This window comes from Charadrius vociferus, unplaced genomic scaffold (assembly GCF_000708025.1).
Source record: "Charadrius vociferus isolate BGI_N301 unplaced genomic scaffold, ASM70802v2 scaffold477, whole genome shotgun sequence".
NCBI classification, from domain to species: domain Eukaryota; kingdom Metazoa; phylum Chordata; class Aves; order Charadriiformes; family Charadriidae; genus Charadrius; species Charadrius vociferus.
Genome location: NW_009649449.1, coordinates 885,550 through 895,755, shown reverse-complemented (window position 1 = coordinate 895,755; position 10,206 = coordinate 885,550).

Here is a 10,206-nt window from a genome sequence, read left to right as displayed (position 1 = left end):
CATGTAAATATCCCGTGTGCTGTGGGCAGAGCTCCAGTGAGAACAAACCTCTGTGCTCCAAGGTCGGATTAGGAGCATGTTCAGATAATGACATCTGAAAACAGGAAAACTGGGAGCTGCAGCAGAGCAATGAGGGGGCTTTGAAAGAGAGAGGAGTCTAATCCTCTCTGCTAATAAGGAGGCAGCTGCTGCCAATGCATCAGGCTTGGCAGGCGCTGTTTTGCTGCTCCTGGGTTCTCTGACGGGTGGCAGAGAGGCACAAAGACCCGGCTGCTTTGAGATGGAAGGGGAAGACCCACACAGGAAGCATTTTCTTTACTTTGGGTAAAACAAGACCTTTGACATTGCTCTCCCCCGCCCCCACTCCCCCAACCTCAACAGCGCTTTGGCAGGACCAGCATCAGTGCCGTGTCTCATGCCAGGCCAGTGGCTAGGGTCACTTCATCTGGCACTGCAGAGGCTGTGACCAAGGCTGAGAGGGGATGCACACGCGCCCAAATGCCTGCCGCTGGTGCAGAACCAGTTCCATTTCCAGGGCACTCAAGCCCGGCCTTTTATCAGGAGAGCAGCTGGCTGTGTGCTGGTCTGTGTGCAATTGTCCTGCCTCGCCAGTGTAAAAACAACTGTGGTGGTGGTGATGGTGGTGTCAATGTAGGGACAGCTTTTGTGCAGCGTTATGGCTTGATATACAAATTTCCACAAGTATGGCTAGGATGTGTGCTCGGTCTTCCACCGAGGGGTGAGTACTCAGGGGCACGTCAGTACCTAGCAGATACTGCAACGGCAATTGCTTTAGTGCATTTGAAGTGCTGTGAACACACACTTTTTTTTTTAAATAAAGTAACTTGCTTACGTTCTCATAAAATGGCATCTATTGCCTGTCCCCATCTGCCTCATGCCACGCAGGGATGCTGGTGATGAAAGCCTGTCCTAGACCCACCTCCGGTGTGGAAGTGCCCAGGCCTGGCACGAGTCTTGGCTGGGAGAACGGTGGGGACAAGCTGTATTGAGCGTGCAGTGGTTTTATCTAATCTATTGTTCCTTTACAGTCAGCACTCATGACGGCTGGATCAGTTGTACCAAAGCAGTGTTGCGGTGCGCTGTGGCCGTCAGGACACCCTCTTGGCTGAAAGACTCTCTCATCCCAGATGGCAGGTGCCGTACTTTGCAAAGTGGTGTATACAAGTTTCTGCAGCAGGAAAAAGCTGTGGCGGGGGCAGGTAAGGAATGTTTCCTTTCAGATCTTTGATGTATGGTATACAGCTTTATGTGTTCTTGCTAAGTTCTGGCTAAGTATATGGCTTCAACTTTGCATTTTAGTGGAGATCAGTAGATTTATTAGCCCCCACCCCTTCTATGCAGCCAGGATGTTTCATTCACACACTTTGTCTCTGTTTTGTTAGGGTGATAGTCAAACATCTATTGATTTAGTGGGCACTGAATGTCATTGTAAGGTTTCAAGTGGGTTACGGCAAGCACAGTTCCACCGTGGATCCCAATTCACCACCCAGCGTTTGCAGGCCAAGGTAGGAAAAGTCAAAATGTGAGTAGCCACATCTCTAATTCCAGGGCCCAGTTTAGCAAGTCGTGGAGACGTAAGCATCACTTCTATCAGGGGCCCCGATGAGTACTTCAACTAAAACTACAGGGCTGCTTAAAAAGCTTGAGGGCAGAGTCCGTATAGAGAACTCTGTTCTAGTGCACTTATCACCTCAGTACTAGTGCTAAAACAGTGGCTGTTAAAATGGGTGCAGGGCCGTTACTAGGACTGCAGTGCTTGAAAAGACCCAAACTGCTCCATGACTTGTTAGGTCTTAAAAAAAAATAAAACACCTCCTCAATCAAGAAAACAACTCGATCACTTAAAACTTTGGGGTTTTTTTCCAGTTTTTATTGAGTGAAAATGTCAAACCTTGCATCAGTCATGCAAAAAAAAATCAAATAAATAAAACACATATATTAAATTTCTAATAGCACTAAATTCAAGTGGAAAAATATTCAGTTCTTAATAACGCAGGTGCTGAAGAGACCAGATTCAAGTAAATCAGAGCACACCATCCTGTTTAGGGTGTTTTTTTTTTCACTTTCTGCATTTTTGTCTCAAAACCTATATATATATCTATATATCTATATATATGTATATACATATAGATATATACACACACACATATATATGTGCATACATATTATTTTTATATTTATATATATACACATACATATTTATAAAACATTAAAAAGAGCATTGGTGGTTCAAGCATTTATTTCCCCCCCTCCCCCACGGAAAGAAAAAAAAACAACAACAAAACAAAAAAAATTACACATTTAAAATTCAAAATGAGCTAGCAATGGCTTATAGTCCTAGTGTGCAATATGGATATTACAAAAGGCTAGAATCCTCCCTCTTTGTCTTTTTTTTTCATTTTTGTTTTTTAAAGTTTTTTTTTTTTGCTACATTGGAAAATTTTTTTTATTTTTTATTTTTCTTTACAAAATTCCTTCCACACAGACTTTAATCCAGTTGAGTTTGTGGCTAGAATGAACAATCTAGTCAATAGTTTTTATTTTATTTCTTTTTTTTTTTTTTGCTCTTCAGCAGTGAATGGTAGCAGAATCAGGAGGGTTTATCTCAAGGTTTATTTTGTTTGGTTTTCATCTTGTTTTGGACAGAATAGTTCCATTTCCTCTCTCCTCTTTCCCCCTCCTCATACAGTTAGCTGAATCTCTCTCTCATCATTCTTTAAAGCACATATTTCAATAGTATTGTATTAACAGTCCTATTGATATGATAGCTTGGAGTGAAAAAAACACCTCGCTGTCATAGGGATCTTTGCGCTGCTGAGGCCTTTGTTCAGGAAAGCCCTTAAGCATGGGCTTAAATCTGGGCCCGTTCAGAAAGCATCTGCTTAAGAGTTTTGCCAAATTAAAGCCTTAACATGGCAGAATAAAAAGACGGGTTTAACTTTCTTGACTTGTTGTTGTTGTTGTTGTTGCAAATAGAGACATAGATTTACAGAAACAAGGCTTGGAGAAGGTTGAGTAAGCTGCGCTCTGGGGGTAGGGCCCACCTGCTGGGGGGCCCCGTCTGGAAGGGCCGAGTGGCCACTGTCCTGCGAGGGTGTCCGACCGGCTGTGGGGGTCAGGCCCTGCTTGGGTGTCCCATTTAGCGGTAGCCTCTTAGGAAACAAATCTCATTCCCTGTGCCAGCTCCCGGAGAAGAGGTGATAAAAGTTTGGGAGAAAGGCTGAGATGTTAGGGAGAAGTAGGGTGCCTTGGGGGAGAAAATGGCGTGCATAGATAAACACAGGCCCTTCTGGCACGCTTAGCCACACAAGAAGGACATGTGAAACAGGGCCCCGTTCCAGCGCGGATCCTGGTGCAGCTGCACCAGCCGCACCTGCCCAAAGCTGCCTCCCGGGATGATACCTTACGTCCAGCGCCAACCAAAGTGGGCCAGCATTAGCAGGGCTACTGGTAGATCTTTTACACTTTTTTCTCCACACAATTCCGCTTTCTCCCACTGTTGTGCAGTGATTCAGTCAGTGGAGTCTGGTGAGATATGAAAGGGGAGAGGTAAAACCACTACATCTCGGTGCGGGTTCCCAGCTCCTAACAGCAGGGAAACGGCCGGTCTATCCTGAACAAAAACAAGTGGCCCAAGTGAGCCCCGTGCCTCGCCACCGAAACCAGACTCCCCCCTCGCCTTCAGTGTTAACAATGCCCACAGGCAGGTTTCGTCTGAACCCTGCAGGATGTTGTACTGAAGGCAGTAGGCTCAGTCCTGCTCCCACAAAAGTCACTGATAAACATCACGTTGATTTCAGTGGTACAAAATGAACACATCTGTTTTGCAAGACATGGCTCGTGTTACATCCAAGGATTCCTCTTGGAGCCCATCACCATACTATCTAAGTAGCTGAATATGGGAAAAACGTACAAGTATAGAACCTGCAGCAAACGCTGTAAAGTAAAATCTTTTTGCCCCATCCCATTTCTAGAAATTCCAGGGCCTCGTTCCCTCACTCTGCCCCAGAGATGTGAGCTTCATTGTATCCAAGAATTGAGTTGTGCTATAAAACACACGGTTGAGGGCAGGGGATATACCAAACAAAACAAAAACAAACAAAAAAAATAAAACCCTATAAAAATAAAAGCCACACAAATAGCTGATAGAGGAAAAGAACTCCAAAGAATTAAATATACTACAAACTAGTAATAACAGTATTTCATTTGTTTTGTTTTCATTTGTTTCATCTCTACAAAATTCAAGTTAGAATTCAGAATCGTGCAGCTCCGGTCAGTGCTAGGAGTGTGAAGTCAGCCTCAAACCGTAGCATTAAGGCCCCCCTCCCCTGCCACCCCCTACAAACAAAAAATACATTGGGAAAAAAAAAAAAAAAGAAAAAAAGAAAAAGAGAAAAAAAAATTGCACACAATTAACCATATCTAAGGGCTATCCAGAAGGCAGGTGACCCCCCTCATCCCCCTGGCATTGGTGGTTTCTCTTTTGTTCTATATATAGTAATAACCTTTACAGGAAAAATACTGTACAACGTTTTTTTTTTTTTGCCTTTCCTTTTGAAACATTATCTGAACATTCTGTCCCTACATTTACACAGCTGAGCTGCTTGTTTATAAATCAGACCTGATCTGCACCAGTTCCTTAGGGAAATAATTAAAAAAAAAAAAAAAAAAAAGGCAACCTAAACTTCTTGAGGCCTTTATCTGTTCAGGGTGAAAACAAATTATGGGGATCCCTTGGAGCTGAAGTGCTTATGGAGTTGGGGGGAGGAGGGGGCGCCTGCATGATGTTACAAAAAATAATTAGGTTTTTTTTTTTTTTAAAAAGGACAAACTTCAGACACAAGGAACCTTTTGCTAGGCTGGTATACTTACAAACTGGCACTGAAATAACTATTATCAGAATTAACTCATACGTCTAGTCCTTCTGGAGCCCAGGTGTATGTAGACAAGCCCTCTCTCTCAGACTCAGGCGAGGATTTGGGGTCAAACAGCTACTGTCTCACCTGTCAGAGTCCAAGACAGTATCCTGTAGTGTGTGTTCCCAGACTGGGCTAGGAAAAGAGAGCAGGGAAGAGCTTGTAACCAGGGGAAAGCCCAAGCTTCTGCAGGTGGCAGGACTCAACACAGTACAGTTACATTTGCTTATACAGTGCCCAAGCTATTAGCCCTACTTGGCAAAATTTATCAGCATGGACCCAGAAAGGCATTAATTCTTAGCTGGACTACATCCTGGCCTCAGCTAGCATCTCCCCCTGTATTTGAGTTCTCTGCGTTGTGTAGGTTGCGGCAGCCTCACGTTTTCTAGCTGCAAAAGCATAACCGGGCCAACAGCTACACAGGTGCTGCAGAACAGTGTTGTCCCCGCTCCCTGCCCCAGTGCTGAGCAAAAGAGACCCTCAGTCTGAGCAGGACATCCCACAGTGGGATCCTGAATGTTTGCTTGCCTTCTCCTCCCTCTTCAGTGGTGCCTTTACCCTCTCCCCAAAGTCACCAGAGATCGTATCAGCCCATGCAGAAAGACAGACTTGCCCATCTGCAGTGGAAGGCTGGGGATGAGGGCTTGGGGACCGGGGACATACCTGTCATCGTACGACTGCTTGGGTCAGAGAGCAAGTAGTATTTTCAAGGCTGCTTTAATGGCTAGGAGTGTCTTCTGTGAGCACGGCGCTCCTTGTGCTGCACCGTGGGACAGAGTGTCAGCTCACAACCTCCTGAGATGGGGATACTGAAGCACCACAATAACGCCTCACCCTCAACAGAGAGGAAGCACCTGGGAGTTGGGATGAGATGGAACTGGATAGGAGATTAACCCCAGTCCTCCAGTGTGACAGACCCTTTAACTGCCTGCTGTGTTCTTCCCAAGTTACTTCAGCTAAATCCCTACAGGCAGAAAAGCAGGGATGAGGAGAGGTGTCCTACAGAGAAAGTGTAGACTGAGAAAGTTTTACAATATAAATAGCATTCAAAATTATTATCATTACTAGTAAAAAGGATCTGGAAGAACAGAGGAGTGTCCCATTCCCACCCCTGCTCATTCATTAATGCGTCCTCATTTATCTGACAATAAATACCCACTCCCACCCTTGCTGTCTGATGCCATTCATTTAATGCTGGAGAAAGAAGGGGGGAGGGGTGGAGAGAGAGAGAGTGCACATCCTCACCCCCTCCTTCCCACTGGCAAAAGCTGAGCTAGTTGTCTTTGTGACACCAATTCCTTGAATTTTATATATGTGTGTGTGTGTGTACATTATATATATAGAGAGAGACACACACACAAATATATATTTCTAAAATTCATTACCTGTTGTTCCCACCCACCCCCCTCCAAGAAGTGGAGATTATTATTAATATCGTACAACTGAAAACATGGAAAAATAAAACCCAGAAAGAAAAATGGGGGGGATAGAGCCCCACCCATAACAAAGGGTCCCCAGATGGGCACAGGCCCCACGCACCATGCAGGGAGCAAGGAAACGCAGCTGGTACCCTCAAGGTTCGTGTCCGTATAAAAGGGTGTTTTTTGCTGCATCCTGCCCCCCATGTTCTGTGATCTGCAGAATGAAGTGAGGCAGCACCAGTCCTGCTGCGAACCTGTCTCTCTTATGGGGCCTGTGGAGGAGCATGGGTTTCCTTCCTTCCTCTCTCTCTCGTGTGTGTGTGTGGCACGGAGTTTGTTTTTCACTTGCCATCCCAATCTTTGTTCTTGCCTCATATGGGGTCCTCTTAGTAATTCTGTGTAAAAGCAAAACCAAACCACTGCCGTTGTTGTCTCTAAGATTAAGGAGAAGCTGCTGGAGCAACGGTAGAGGCTGGGGCAGCAGCTGCAGCTGGAGCAGGAGTTGGGGCTGGAGTAAGGGCTGGCTCGCCCTGTGGCCTGGAAGCATCGCCATGGTCTGTGGAAGAAGCAGCCTCCTCTGGTTCTCCATCTTCTTTAGTGGTGAGGCCTTCAGGGTCAGGCAGCGATTCTTCAGAATCTGTGTTCAGGTCTTCCTCTTCATCATCCTCCTCCTCATCATCATCATCCTCCTCCTCTTCATCATCCTCCTCTTCTTCATTCATCTCCTCCTCATCATCCTCTTCATCCTCTTGGGAAGAGTCATCCTCGTCCTCCACATCACCGGAGCCAGATGCCACCGCCCCCCTCTCCTGAGGTGTGGTCCCAGCTCTGCTCGGTGATGGACCTTCAGTGACTTCTGACTGCTTCTTGCTGAGGTCCAGGGAATCATTGAGGCCCACGCCAGCCGCATTCTGCAGGAAGAAGAGGGAGCTGTTGTTGTCAGTGCTGAGGTTGAGGGAACTGTCCAGGTTGATGGAAGAGTTCTGGATGTCATACTCGAGAGTGGAGTGGGCAAGGCCCTCAGGGCCAGGAGAGATGGCAGGAAGCTCCCCTCGCTCCTGCTTCTCATGTTTGCGCTTGTGCGAGTCCATCTGTGACATGCCCACCACTGTGTGTTTGCAGCCAGGGTAGGTGCAATGGAAGTGGGAGCACTTGAGTTTGTACTTGCAGTCAGGCACCTCGCAGTCCACGCTTGAGCTGAACTGGCAGAAGCCAGCAGCACTGATGACGTCCTGCTTGCCGTGGTGCTTACGGTGGGCTGTCACCTTGGTGCTGTCAGTGCAGCGGAAGCCACAACGCAGACAGTGGAAGTGTGTGCTATTGCCAGAGAACTGACAGTCTGGGAAGTTGCAACTCAGTGAAGACTTGAAGCGTTTGAAATCATCCAATACCAGGTTGTCAACACGATCGTGATGCTGGGCGTGCTTATACATGTGGGTACGGCCACAGAACTTGTAACCACAATTCTCCCGCGTGCAGTGGTAGTGAGTAACCTTGAGAGAGAATTGGCAGCTGGAGTCCTTGCAGTCTTCATAGAGGTCATAGCGCCGAAATCCCTCCAGCATCATCCCTTCATCCAGCATCTTGCGTGAGGATGCGGTCTTGCGGCGCTTGCCAAATGGGGACATGTCCTCAATAATCCAGAAACGCTTTTTGGCCCCCGAGGCAGTTGGCATAGTGATGGTATTCCCTGAGGAGAAAAAGCGAAGAGTGGTGTTGTAACAGCCAGGTCTCTTCATCTCCTAACCATGCTGGCAAGCTCTGTATTTGCCAAGACACAATGCTGCAACTGTTCCCACCCAGCAGCTCATCCCTCAAGCTCTAAGTAAGCCTGGACTCCGGGACTGCGGGCTCGCTGATGCCTGCTGCTCATCGCTTTCTCAGTTTTTAGCATATCCCACCTTATTGCTGCTCTGGTATACTTGATACTGTCCAAATGCTAACTTTTGCTTCTGTGTTTTGCCACTCTCACGGTCTCTCCCGTTGCTTAGCTAATCTCTAGTCCTGTTTTCCTCAAATCAGACCTTAATACAGAGGAACTGGCACGTTCCAATCCAAGGACTGAGGTGTTTTACTGTAGTTCACTGGGGTTAAAGTGGTAAAAGAGTTTAAGCATGCTAAAAACTGGTACGCGTATACTGTTTTCCCCAACCCAGGCTCTTGTAATACACTACAATTGCCAGGGACAGGCAGGAAGTGAAGGAAGATCCCATGCGTGATTAAAACTGCAAGGGGGGAATTTATAGAAATAGGATGGACTTTGGCCAGGAGACTGCAACATCCCTCACTGTAATGAGCCTACATATTACAACGAGTGCACTTAGAAAGACAGATGGACAGATGTTCAATGGGGCTAATTCTCATCATCACTAGCCAGTAGACTCTGAGAGAAAATACCAGTTCTACAGCTTTCCCTTGGGTCTCAAAAATCACATGATGCCCCTAGTAAATAAAGAGCCCTCATCCATCTTCCACTTTCATTCACAGGGCCAGCATAACTGGCTAGTGCTCACGTCCCCTAGGATCAAGCTGACATCAAGGACTCGACCTCATTATATCTATTAACTTCTTTTTCTTCTCTGCTTGCTATTTCCAGAATCAAACCACAATCTCCAGTATCAACATGCAGCACAGATGAGGTTGGAGGCAAGAATTTCTCACCAGGTGCAGAATTGTGAGTGTAATTGGAAATTATAGCTTGCAACTAAACATACTTTTTTTTTTTTTTTTCCTCCTCTCTTGATGCTGAAACTGCCATCCTCTTAAAGAGAGGCATGATTTGTGACATGCAGTGCCTGGGGCCTGAGAATCCAGAGCAGCTTGCATCCTTGTCTAGGAGACTGAAGAAACAGTCATCTGTTTGACTGTTGCGGACTTATTTTTTTTCTGGCTGATAAGTAGGTATTAAAAGTGATAAATGCTATTTTTGCCATATCTGGCCCTTCAAATGACAAACCTTTAAGAGAACATGGCGATCGTTGAAGGAAGCCTCCAAAAGTTAAACTGGCACTGTACTGAAAGATACAAGTCAAGGGAAATGGTAGCAGCAACCTAATCTCCTGCCTCATTGACATGATTGCCGGATAAGCAAAGAACAAAAGATTTTTCCACACCCATTCCTTACGTGGCACTTTGCTCAGACTGCAACTAAGGACACGAGCTTGGGGCACCCATGGTGGGACCATCTTAGTGACATGTAGCTGGTGGAAACTGCAAAACTGTAAAATCTCGTTCTCTGCTTCTAGGCGACTAGTGTAAGCATATCGTTGCCTGGACAAATCGCTGCTATCCAGATCAACTCCTTACTCCTTCTTTTAAAAAAAATTACAGCCAAACCATCAAGTCTTAATCATTAGTATGAATGCTTAACTCGTCTGTCTTCAGACAGGAATACAGGATAAGCCATCTTAGGGAAAAGACTCTGGGAAATAACTAGAATTTAAACTTTACCTGTTTTCAACTCAATGTATCTGCCCAGCTTTTATAACAGTTCAAACAGATGTGCTTAAAACTTTAGTTAAACCAATTTTGTTTTCTCATACAGGTGAAGTTTCGAGCAAGGGTGTGAAGAAGGGATGGTAACCTGACACACTTTCCTCCTTTAGCCACTAGACAACGCTCAGTCTCTAGCCCCCAGTTGAAGATTATGAGCCTCAACAGATTTAATCCCAAGCAAATCTCAATGGTAAGTGCATGCCATAAACTTGTCTTCTCAACTACTAATAATGCAAACATTCACAAAACTACACAAAAAGAAAAGAGTTTAAAAAAAAAAAGAAGGCAAAAATATAGTTTCTTGTGAATTTTGTTCATTGGAACACATTCCTCCGGACGAGGCAAGGATCATT